The 13,395-nt window shown below is 42.6% G+C and overlaps 1 protein-coding gene across 1 annotated transcript in view; it reads left to right on the forward strand.

The window, feature by feature from the left end:
• Positions 1-13,395, forward strand: part of MARCHF3 (membrane associated ring-CH-type finger 3) — a 150,107-nt gene that overhangs the window by 49,189 nt on the left and 87,523 nt on the right. The window lies entirely within an intron of this gene.

Genomic DNA, 13,395 nt, shown 5'->3' on the forward strand with positions numbered 1-13,395 from the left:
CTCCTAATCTATTTTTTTCTTAATTTTTTTTTTAACGTTTATTTATTTTTGAGACAGAGAGAGACAGAGCATGAACGGGGGAGGGTCAGAGAGAGGGAGACACAGAATCTGAAACAGGCTCCGGGCTCTGAGCCGTCAGGACAGAGCCCGACGCGGGGCTAGAACTCACAGACCGCGAGATCGTGACCCGAGCTGAAGTCGGCCACTTAACCGACTGAGCCACCCAGGCGCCCCCCTAATCTATTTTTAAATGAGCTCATCACATGAACATGGCTAGAAAGTTGCCACCTTTGATCAATATGCTAAATATTGAAATATGCCACCTTTGATTTTGACGCGAAAACCCCCAGTTAAGGCTCTTAATCATTTCCGTGGTGAGTTTTGAACAAAATACAAGAGCAAGAGTATTATGAAAAGGTTGCTTATGTTACCCTCCTCCTCTGATTATCCAAAGAACAACAAAGCCAAAATGTGGAGAAAATCAAGATGCTCTTTTAGCCAAAAAAGACTGGTGAGGCTTATACCTCCTTGGGTGGTGACTTCAGACTTTTTTCCCCTCAGCTAGGCGTAGCCTTGACAGAGGAAGGTGGGAGCCAGGGGCCTGGACCATCGTCGTCAGCAATCAGACCCTCTTGGGAGGAGGGTCCCCCACCTTAAAAAATAGTTTGCTTTGTAGTATGAGGCATTCTTCTGCCCCTAGATTATAATGAAGGTTTTTAGGTAATGTTGCCGGCCATCGCCTTAGGCAGTTCTATATAGTGAGGAACTACAAAACTGTGTGACGTATATTCCAATAGACAGAATTTACTACTTTATAGTTGCAGAAGCAATAATTCACAAACATTGCTTTCAATGTTGTTTTGGGGAGAGAGAGTGCAAGTGGGGGAGGGGCAGAGAGAGAGAATCTGAAGAAGGCTCAGGGGGGTCAGCACAGAGCCAGACGCGGGACTGGAGCTCACCAGCCTTCTACCTGTGAGATCGTGACCTGAGCCAAAGTCGGACGCTTAACTGACTGGGCCACCCCGGTGCCCCACACTCGAACATTTTTATTTCTAGCACTGCTGAACTGAGTGGGGTCATCACGATGCATTTTAGGCAAACGGGGTGTGAGAGTTAAAGACGGTTTCCCCCCAACTCCCTGTGCTGCCTTCCGAGCTCCTGGGATTGTCTAGCTGAGTGTCTGAGGGGGGTGAGAAGCTGAGTCTCCACTGGAATCAGGACGGGCAGGACCCGCGGGCCGCCAGCTTTGCACACACATCCCCTGCAGGTGAAAGCGGTGCTGCCTCACACTTGCTTCGCCTGGCACGAGCCCCAGAGGAGTGGGATTCCACAGGGCTGCACCTGCTCAAGCCCCCACAAATGACAGGCTGCTGCAGGATGTGTTTACTCACCCAGTTAGTGTGACCCAACACACAAGTCTGTGGGCACAGGGCAGTCACCACCCGCCCCCCACCCCACCCCACGTCCCTCCCGCTCCCCTGGGAGCCTGCAGAACTATGCAGGTCAGGTTGTGAAAGCACATCATCCCTGGTTATTTAGAAAGGTGTTTGCGATTCCCAGGAGGTTGCTCTTGTTAAACTCTGCTCATTGTACTAGTAGAAAACAATGAGTGTGATTACTCTTTATTCTCCGGAACATCTCAAGGGAGCTCTTTGCCCATGTGACTCTCCAGGGAGACATGATGACATGGTGACATCTACCTATACCCAGGCAGGTGGCACAAATAACTAAAGAAAGAGTATGGGGGGGGGGGGGGAATAATGAAATTTTAAAGTAAAATGTGTAACTATGGATTATAAACAAATACTTATACTCAGTGTAAAAAGAATATAATTTAAAACTGACATCATGAAATGTAGAGAAATAAGTATCTAATTTTTGCTGGGTATAAGGGGGAAATGCAGTGTATAAATCATGCAGAAAACACATTTTCTCCATTGCTGGAAGGTATTTGGGATTGGTAGCTAAAACTTTTTAAATTTACAGGTCTTTTTCCAGCGTTTTTTTTTTTTTTTTTTTAACATCTTGTCCCAACATCTAGGTCCTAGACATTGGACCTCTTTTCCCCAAGATCAGGATACTTTTTTTTTCTCTCCTCATTCGTACAAGAGGCCAGTGAGGATAAATTCAGGCAAACAGTTGTAAATGCCTCTCTTGCCACACTTAGGATTTTTACAGCAGCCACAGAAAATGAAACCAGGGACGCCTGGGTGGCTCAGTCGGTTGAGATTCCAACTCTTGGTTTGGGCTCAGGTCATGATCTCACGGTTCGTGAGATCAGGCTACATGTTGGGCTCCATGCTGACAGTTCGGAGACTGCTGGGGATTCTCTCTCTCCCTCTGTCTCTGCTCTTTCCCCTCTCTCTTTCTCTCTCTCTCTCTCTCTCTCTCTCTCTCTCTCTCTCAAAAGAAATAAACTTAAAAAGAAAAAAAGAAGATGAAACCGGCTGGGGATGTGAGTGGATGATGGTAAGGCTGTACCAGGTGGGAGGAAGATGCTGATAGGGGAACCTGACCTACAATTAATGAATGACATCAACACCTTTCATGTGGAACAGCACACCAGAGGGCTGGATGATACAAGCACGAAAGAAGAGAAAGATATCATCTTGTTAATTGACCTAATTGCACCTCCTCCCCCAGAACTACAGATGATTTATAACACAGAACTTCCTCTAATGCCATCAAACTGCCTCTCCCAGAAACACCACATAGTAGTGATGGTGAATGGTGATCATGAGCGAGGAGAATTTTTGCCCCTGCCTCCTGGCCATTATTTCCTCTGTGAACTTACTTAGGGAAAGCTGATGTGAAACTCACATCTTGGTTTAGGGTTGGGGTTTTTTTCCCCCCCCTTTTTTTTTTTTGTTTTTAATTTGAAGCAGTCACACCCTCCACCCCAAACAGACTGCAGATACCGCCGTTGTGTTCCTAACTTTGTGTTATGAACGTTGGACTCTGGAAAGCAACAGCAGTCTTGGTGGAACCGGTGTGGATAATGCAAGCTTTTGGTATTGGAAAGGGAAAAATGAAAAGAGCTGTGCAGGAACAAGAAGTCTGGCATTTTTTCCTCATATTTCTAGGTGACAGACAAATTGTTAGTTACCACACGTATAATTTATTGGTAATTGCTCTAATTTGCCTCCTAAGTGTCTAAAGTCGCCAGTTCACTGAGATCAAGTATTTTGTACCTATAAAATAGGAATCATGTGATAATTTAATGAAGTAGCTGCCCAGCTAGGGCGATTTCTGTGCAAATGCAGTTATTGACATTATAATTTAGAAAAGTGGGGGAGGGATAACAGAGTCGAACTCCCGAGAAGCCTAGTGACTAATATCACTCACTGGGATTAAAATGCTACGTACACATTTCCTCCTGTGGACATAGGGATACTAAGATAACTTTTCTTTGGGTTGGTTTGCAGTCTGTTTAAAAGAAAACGTGTACTTGCTCCTTGGAGCATGGTAAGGGCTGGATACCAGATCCCTCCTATGGGCGGTCTGGGAGACAGAGGGCTTGGGAGTTTGCAAACGACAGTAGAGCAGAGCCGAGCAGAGCCCCGCCGAGCCAGCTGCAGGGATGCTGCAGACTGACTGGGTTGGCACAGCACTTTTGGCTCTTCTCAAAGCACTTGTCTCAAAAAATAATTAGCTGACTTCCAGTACTGTTTTAAGGACCTAAATGCAAAAGGTATTCTTGCGGCTGGCCTGACAGATTTCTCTCTGTTCCTGAATCTCTGCGATTTACCCACAGAGACATTTTCTACTTATCTTCTCTACTGAATAGCCAAACAAGCTGAGGTCTCATTCTGTCTCTATGGCATCAGCAAAATTGTAAACTCCCCTCTGCTTGCTGAGCTCTGTTCTTGCTGATTTGTAAGAGGCAGGAACACAGTTTAACATTTGGTTCTCAGGTTTAAACTTGTGGTCCTGAAAATGGCAGAAACTAGGAAAATGAAGTTTTTAGCTGACCTTTGACAACGCTGGAAATAGAGGTGACGGAATAAACGTGAATTGCTCAGGACATTTTGGAAAGTCACTCCTTTGTCAAATTCAGCTGGCGGACATCCTGGGACTGATAAAATTCCTTTGCAGTTCATCAGAATATAACTTTGGCTCAATCTGTCAAAGTCACAACCACATCTCTCACGAGTACCATTTGGCCACAGGTCAAATCCATTATCACAAACACAGGAGATGTTCCTGAATAACATTCCTAACCACTGTCAATGTCTACATGCATGGAGTAAGAGCAAATATCAAGATAAAATGTAAGAAAAACAATGCAATTTAGATGATCCCTGCTATTTTTATCGAAATCCGGAAACTCTTCCAAGTGACCAAATGGCATTTGGAAAAATAACCGTACCCTTGGAACCTGAAACCAGACTGTCAATGATGAAGATTTTAAAATAATTTATGGCTTCCTAACTTTCTTGGTACATACTTTTAGCATGTTCACAACCAAGGAGGAGCCCCCAGATGAGTCTTCTGGCTTAATGCTTGCTTGATCAATGTTCTGGAAGCAACAGGGCAGGATGGACCACCCATTTATCCTCAAAGTGGGATCCTAGGGCCATCATCATTAACCTAATCTGCTAGCGTATCAAAAAGGCAAAATCAGGGTCCCAGCATTTCTGGGAGTGGGGCGCAGGAATCTGGGTTTTTACAAGCTCTTCTGGTGATCGCGACGTTCACTGGAGTTTGAGAGCCACTGGCCTCAGGGTCTCTGGGACAAACTGTCAACTGGCAACTGATGGTTTGTGGTTGTACCTGCTTATCTTTCTTTCTGCAGATGGAAGAAATGTGGCAATCGTGCCATCGTCCTTTGAAAGCTAGCTAGGTCCCAGCTGCTGACTTTTGCTTTCTTTTCTCCACAACATTTCCCAATACCTGGATCAGAACTATGAGGCACCATACGTTGAAACTGACTTAAGATGACAGTCTGTAGGTTAAACTTGGAACGTGTAAGGAGCTCCTCCTAAACTTGTTTTAGTTTGTTTGGTACTAAGAGGTGACCATACACCTAAACAGTAATACACAGGCTTCCTGAATCAGCTCTCTGAACATCTTAGCCATCTGTAACCCAGAAAGTAGACCAAAAAGACCTTTTATCATTCAACATGTATATTATGAAAACTGCACACCAAAGCTTGTTCCTTTTTTTTTAAGTTTATTTATTTTGAGAGAGAGAGAGAGTGCACAAGGCAGAGAGAGAGAATCCCAAGCAGGATCCACACCACCAGTTCAAGCCTGATGGGGGCTTGAACCCATGAACGGCAAGATCATCACCTGAGCCAAAATCAAGTCGGATACTCAACTGACTGAGCCACCCAGGTGCCCCAGAGCGTGTTCCTTTTAAAGAAATTCTTGGAGGCTGCCAAAATCTTCTCAGTCTTAAAAACTAGTTGTGCCTCCGTATCACATGAGAAGCTTTTTTTTTTTTTTTTAACCTAAATGTAAGAGCTAAAACTATAAAACACTTAGAAGAAAACTTAGGTGTAAATCTTTGTGATCTTGGGTTGGGCAACAGTTTCTTAGCTATGACACCTATAGTACAGGCAATCAAGCAAAAAATAGATAATTAAAAATTAAAACTTTTGTGCTTTAAAGGACACTATCAAGAGAGCGAGTGAAGAGTAGGAAATACTTGGAAATCATATATCTGAAGAGGGTCTAGTATTGAGAACATATTTTTAAAAACTCAACTTACAACTCAACGATAAAAAACCCAAATAACCTGATTTTAAAAGTCATCAAATATTTGAACAGACATTTCTCCAAAGAAGATGTACACATGGCTGATACGCACACAATAAAATGCTCAACATCATTGATCATTAGGGAAATAGGAGTCAAAAACACAATGAGACGGCACATCACAGTAAGATAGCTAGAATCAAAAAGATAGAAGATACCAAGAGTCAACAAGGATTTGGAGAAATTGGAACCCTCACACGTTGCTGGTAGGAATATAAAATGGCACAGCCACTTGGGAAAACAGCCTGGCAGTCCCTCAGAAACTTAAAAACAGTTACCGTAGGACCCAGCAATTCCACTCCTAGGTATATACCCAATAGAACGGAAGACATGAAAGCTTGTACATGAATGCTCGCAGCAGCCTTGTTCCTTAAAGCCAAAAAGTGCAAACAACTCAAATGTCCATCAACTAATGAGTGGATAAACAAAATGTGGTATATTTATACAATGAGGTATTATTTACCGTTAGAAAGGAGTGTGAAATACTGAAATACTGCCACCATGCTGTGACATGGATGAACCTTGAAAACATTAAGTGAAAGAAGCCAGATACAAAAAGCCACATATTGTGTGATTCCATTTACGTTAAATGTCCAGAATAGGCAAAGCCATAGACACAGAAATGTGACTAGTGGATTCGTGGTTGTCAGGGGCTGGGGGAAGTCTGATGGCCACACAACTTTGTGAAATACTAAAACCACTCAATGGTAGACCTAAAAGGGTGTATTTTATGGTATGTAAATCCTGTTTGAGTTTTTAAAAAACAGTCAGCAAGGTGGATTTGGCCGGTGGGGCCAAGCATATTTCCATAATCAAAAATAATGTGTGATATACACTGAATTAGAATCACCGAGGATGGGGCCAGGGTTGCTATGGTTTTGACAAGTTTCCAGGTACTTTACTTGAAACCAGTCAACTGCTGATTGGAAAATCAGTGTTTGGGGACCACTGGTCTCTATATGGTTCTGTTAGTCCGATTCTCTTAGAAGGCTGAGAGAAAAGCAGTTTCTACAGGGAGACAAACAGGAGGAAAAAAAAATGTGTGTGTATATATATATATATATATATTTGCTGACAGCCCAACAAGACACAGTCAAGAATAAAACGCACATATAACAGCTGAAAAAGCCTAAGTATTCTGAGTCCACTTAGCCCAGAAGCAAAGAGTCATATGTGCCATAACAATCCGACATCATCGCTATGTTACAACTTTTGATATTCATAGCGATGACCTGGAGGCATTCAGAGAGGATTAAACTGTGTTCAGTAAATGTTATTTAAGGCATGTGGAGGTAAATACTCGTTTTAGAAAATAGCATTTTAAGAATGCTCCAAGTAGTAAAACCTCAACAATTGAGGAAATCTGATTATCCAGGTAAGGTAGTTTAGAAATCCTTAATAGCTTTATTTTAAAGTTTTCTAATTTTTTTTCCACTTGGCTTTCACAAACAAGAATCAGTCTTGCAACTAAGGAAAAATAACAGGATATAAACTTCCTGAAATGAGCATTAGACACAGAAAGCATTTCAGGGGAGAGCGACAGAGAGGGAGAGATTTTTGGTTTTTTAATGCATACTCCTTTGTAAGCCAGTAGGCCTTTCTGTTTTTAATCGACTTTACTGAGGTATAATTCATATGCAAAAAAATATTTTGAGCATGTGATCTGAATGCCTTTGACAAATGTGTACGCACACCCATGTAACCACCATTCCATCGATACACAGAACATTTCCACCTCCCTCGAATCATGTGCCCCTTTGCGGTCAGTCGCCCGACCATGTACCCACCTTGCCCCAAGCAACCAGTGATGTGATTTCTGGCACTATCGATTAATTTTGCCTCTAGAATTTTAGACAAACAGGCTCATACTATGTATGTCCTTGGGTCCAGCTTCTTTCAACACAGCTATGACATACATGTATGTTGCTGCATGGGATTAGTAGTTCATTCCATGTTATTACTGAGTAGTATTCCTTATATGAATATACCAAAATTTACTAATCCATTCACCTCTTGCTTTCTGCTGGGGGCTGTCAGGAATGAAAGGGCCCAAGTCTTTTTATGGACGTATGTTTCCATTTCTCTTGGGTAAATACCCAAGGCTGGGCCATGTGTTAAATATATGTTTAACATAATAAGAAACTGCCAAACCTCCTCTCAAGTAGTTTCACCATTTTATACTCCCACTAGGAATGCAGGACAGTGACGGTGAAAGCCTCTACCAAGACTTACAAACCAGTAGAGATAAAATCCTCTCTCTAGGTGACTTTCATGTCTCATTGATTCATTATTTTGTCTGCTATTGTAGGAGTTTCACCTTGTATTTCTGTAACATTTCTCTATACAGTTCCAAACCCTGTTTAGGCCTCAACCAGCGTTAATAATGATACACTATAAATTAATTATATATATCATTATCAGCATACTATATCATTAATATGCCATTAATAAAACTAAAGTTTCAGGGCACCTGGGTGGCTCTGTTGGTTAAGCGTCCGACTTCAGCTCAGGTCATGATCTCACGGTTCATGGGTTTGAGCCCCATGTCAGGCTCCGTGCTGACAGCTCAGAGCCTGGAACCTGCTTTGAATTCTGTGTCTCCCTTTCTTTCTGTCCCTCCCTTGCTTGCACTCTGTTTCTGTCTCAGTCTCAAAAATAAACAAACATTAAAAAATAATAATAAAATAAAAATAAATAAGACTAAAGTCTCAAGCACAAAACATTTTTCCTGGCCAGTGATAGCTAAAAATGGCTTCCCAAACAGCATTTATGTATGTTCCTTTCTAATGAGTGGGCAATGGCTGTGAATGAATCCTTGACTGTGTAACATCTTGGCAGTTTTTGTTTTTTATCCTTTCCAAAATCGACTTTCTGTGAAGTCAGTGCCTCAGTTCACAAAAGAGGAGCAGTACAGTTTAATGTTAGACCCCTAGCTAAAGAGGTAGTCAGACCAGGGTGAACATGGTGAATTCTTTCCATGGGCCTGTTCTTTAACACACAGAGAGCTCTTGATCCCACATCTGCAATCTGGGAGATGGGCATTATAAATATCCTTATCTCATATAATTGTTCTGGGGACAGTGATCTCATGTAGGTAAAGCCCTTGGCAATGCTCCTAGTTCATATTTATTGCTTAAGAAATGGAAGCTTTAAAAAAGACACGTTCCAATGTGAGTGAAGGAAAAAGTCATCATAGGAAACGCAGCTCGAGTTCTGGAAGATAAATCCCCTCTCCTTGCTTTGTCTAGGAAGCCTGCTGCCTCTCTCTCCTTGGAAGTCAGGGAGATCCCCGTTCCATTAGCTGCCAATAAGCCCCATCCTCCACAAGGTCATTCCCTCCCCATCCTCTGCTCCTGCTGGGGCTGGCTGCGGGAGGTGGGGGGGGGGTGGGAGGGTGGGCATGTGACCCTTCTCTCACCTCGTGCCAGTCTGGCTCACCTGCTCAGAAGCCTGAACTCACCATGCTGCCCTCTGCCTCAGCTGTTTCTACTGATCTGGCACTGAAACCTCCCGCTTCCTTTCAGAACTCAACATCCCACGTGCTCAGGAGACGTACCAGACCCATGGGTTGAGGGATTAAGAGGCACCGGCTCTCTAGACCCCAGCCTCCAACAACCATAACAGGACCATAGGAGAAAGCTCACTAGATGCACATCTTAAAATTCCAGAAAATCATTCTTTAAGCTTAATTCTCCAAAGACATGGACCGTTAGGAAGAGAGAAGCCCTCCAGATTCGGGCTCTCGATTTAGAAACCGTTTGGTAAATGTTTCTTTTTGCACCTGCACTTGGTGCCTTTATGGAATAGCCAGTATTGCATCTGCCCTAGCTCCTAACTCTGGAGAAATTGCAGTCTGTCAGGAGGGGAATAAACCATACCAGTAAGTAAGTTAATGAGGAAATGGAATGTGTTTAGGTATGTGTAGGAAGGAGAGCGACCAGGGAAACTCGGATTAACCAGCATTATGTTTTTAAATTGGTAAATCTGCTGACCGGAACACTGCACTGGGGCGGATCTTGTCATCTTCTCTGTGTTGTGCCCTTCACCCTACGGTGTTAGTTCCACCTCAGGCCAAGGACGGGTGAGACACAGCAGCGGGGAAGTGGGGAGGAGGGCAGAGGTTACGGTCTGGCAGAATCTGGGTGAAGTCATGCGACCGTAGTTCCAGATCCTTCTGTCAGATACCCTCTAAGGTATCAACTGAAGGACCGGACCGGCTGACATCTGTGACACTTGGCCCAAGCAGCTAGTTCACTGAGGGAGCAAGCGCCCTCAGCCAGAATGGGTGAAGGTGTGAGACAGTCCAATGTTGTATTAAATATTGAAAATAAGCCCCAAGGTAGGAGTGCTCTTTAGAGAGGCGCTTTAGCTCTCTGATGCCGCCCCTTAGGCCAGTTTTCTGTTACACACAGGAGAGAGAATGCCAGAAAATATTGGTGAATTAGTCTGACGAACTTCAGGAGTTTAAAATGAGCATCCTTGACATTTTGACATCCTAGCCCATTTTCCTTTGGCATTCCTAATGCAAGACGATGGAAGAATTGATTCTCTGGTTGCTTTTCTTCAACTGCTGAAAAAACTCCCTAGATTTTTTGTTTCTTGAAAGATTCGCCAATTTAAAAACTAAGCTTACATTTCTGTCAGCTTCCAGTTCTAAAAATTTTCATTGTCTTAGATCAAACTGATATTCTGTTAGTTCAAACTAATAAATAAATCTCTGTAGCAAACATCTTTTATGCCATTTACTCAAGCAGAAAATGCAGGTACTTGGTTTGCTTTTTAATTTTCTTTTTAAGGCAGCATTTCCCTTCCCCACCCCCCAATAATTAGCAGTAACATCCTAAGGGTTTTTTTTTTTTTTTTTCCTACCCGGTAACTTTGACAAGTTACCTAAGATTGGTCAAATCTTCTATTTTGGTTTTTATGGGTATTGCACCTGATACTGTCTTGCTTCGTGAGACAAAAATACCAAGGGCGATGTATTACCCTAGTTTATTTTTTAAAGGACAAATACATTGTTTTAGGATCACTTATGTCTGTTGAAGTATTTCCCAAATTCAGATGTTGCTTCTCTAGATAACGAATTCATACAAAAATTTCTAACGGGTCATAAAAATACTTTCCCTTGTAAGTAGACAATCATGAATCTATTCAGTCTTTGCTCACTTGTTTATAATCAAAACAAAAAGGGCTAGAAAACAGATGAAAACCTGTCTATCAGGTCCCTACTCTGTGCCACGCACTGGACTAAATGTTACAGACGTTTTCTGGGTAATTCTCACAATAGTCTATAAACCATGATAGGTGCTGTGATTATCTTAATTTATATATAAGAAAATTAAAGCTCAGAGAACAACAAACTTGCCCACAGTCACATGGACAGAAAGGAAATCTTTTGTTATTAAAAAAAAATAACAACAAAATGGATTCAGTAATAAATTACAGAATCACAAGTTCATATTTAGTTTTCTTGTTGCTGTTACTGAAAGCATGGAGTTATCTTATATGTACATAAACACATGGCCCTGATACTCTCCTTTGCCACATGAAGAAGTTAAGATCCATGGAAGTGAAATGACTAACCCCCAGGGACACAGCCAGTTAAGTGGATTTCAGAACCAACCAGCAGATGCATATATGGCGAGGCTCCTGTGACATGAATTCTTAAGATGTTGGCGGTGTGTCCAGAACCTCCACCCCTGGTTTGTTCTTTTTTTTTTTTAAGTTTATCCATTTTGAAAGACAGAGGAAGAGAGAATGAGCAGGGGAGGGGCAGAGAGAGAGAATCCCAAGCAGTCTCTGCGCTCCATACTGAGCCCGACACGGGGCTCCATCTCACGGTGGTGAGGTCATGACTTGAGCCAAAACCAAGAGTTGCTCACTGAACCGTCTGAGTCACCCAGGCACCCCTTCCACCCCTGGGCTCTTAACATGTGTAGCAGAACTACTAGGCTCACGGCATTGACCCGTCCTCACTTCTTCATGTGATGCTGGCACCTCTGTTTCAATGGACAAAGAAACACAACACATATTCCTGTTAAGTGTTCAGATGGCTGTTTGTTTACACTGTGGAGGAGTAACCGTGGTAGTTCCAGGGCTGTCACTAGTGAGCCTGTCAATGTAATTGTGTGGTGACACCACGGCAGTTGTAAAGCAATCATTCATATCCATCCTTGTGTTTATATTTAGCAGTGGCTGTTAATGGTGTAATTATAGGATATAAACAAGCTCCACCCAGAGTGAGGCCGACTGATGAGATGATTGCCTGGGGACCTAGGTTACGCAATGCATCTTGCGCTATGGAATGAAAATATCCAGCACGGACAACTTTATTGTGACTATAAATTTGGCTTCCCACTAATACCACTTCAAGCCAAATTATGTATGTTTGATGAGGCATAATTTCTTATTAGATTCGGAGAATACCAGGGCAGACTACATCATGATGGGTTTATAATTTGAATTTTAATCAGGTTTTGTTCATTCCCCCATACTAGCTAATGAAATTGATTTGATAACACATTCAAATGAATAGGGGACAACATAGGACAAAAAGGGAACAAATTGTACTGCTTACCACAAACAGTACTACACTCTTTTATAATAGTAAGTGTAACTGTTGGCATTTTTTTCCTGACCTTTCCACGAACCCTCTTTCATCAGCCTCGTGGTGGTCCCTTCCCCGAGACGGATGTCGGAGTCTGGGTTTTGGCCTCTCTGATTAGGGATTTCACATATCGAATTCAGCCTTCTAATGATTCGCTACAGTTTTATTTTGACAACCCTCTGTGCAAACCCTGCCTGTATATAAATCAGTGTCCCTCATTGCTGACCAAGAGGGCGTGTTGAAAGCTCTCCATCAAAATATCTATCGTTCGGGAAGCGGAGAGAGAAGTTCGTGTAACAGACTGTGGTTTGCTCCCTTGTATGTACTCTATTCCTCTCTTTTCTTCATCTAGCACACCCAGGATTCAGACATTTGGAATAAATGTTTAAAGCAAGAGATTCCGTTAACTGTATGAAGTCATCGCTAGAATAGCTATGTGATCTTACTGTCGTGTGATCTTCTAAGTCATAGCTAGGATAGCCGCTACCCTGTGATCTTATTGTTGGTCCTCACCACACCATCGGCTACCTGAGAATTAATATAAGTCAGAGAAAATTAAGTTGCCTGAATAGTGACTCATTTCTGCTTAAAACTGGCCACTTTTTTTTTTAATTTTTTTTTTTTAACATTTATTTATTTTTGAGACAGAGAGAGACAGAGCATGAACGGGGGAGGGGCAGAGAGAGAGGGAGACACAGAATCTGAAACAGGCTGCAGGCTCTGAGCGGTCAGCACAGAGCCCGACGCGGGGCTCGAACTCACTGACCGCGAGATCGTGACCTGAGCCGAAGTCGGACGCTTAACCGACTGAGCCACCCAAGCGCCCCAAAACTGGCCACTTTTAACTCGTTCCAGTGAGTATTTAGCTTCTAACCGGAGTATTTATTACCTGGTCATTTTTTCTAAATCACAGTTACATATCTAAGTACATGAACAACTAGAGTTTCATAAAGGTTAAAAAGCCAAGTAGAATAAGCCAGTGGAAACAAGGTGATACACTTGTGAATATTAAAACCATGGTATTTGCC

This window comes from Neofelis nebulosa, chromosome 1 (genome assembly GCF_028018385.1).
Source record: "Neofelis nebulosa isolate mNeoNeb1 chromosome 1, mNeoNeb1.pri, whole genome shotgun sequence".
NCBI classification, from domain to species: Eukaryota; Metazoa; Chordata; class Mammalia; order Carnivora; family Felidae; genus Neofelis; species Neofelis nebulosa.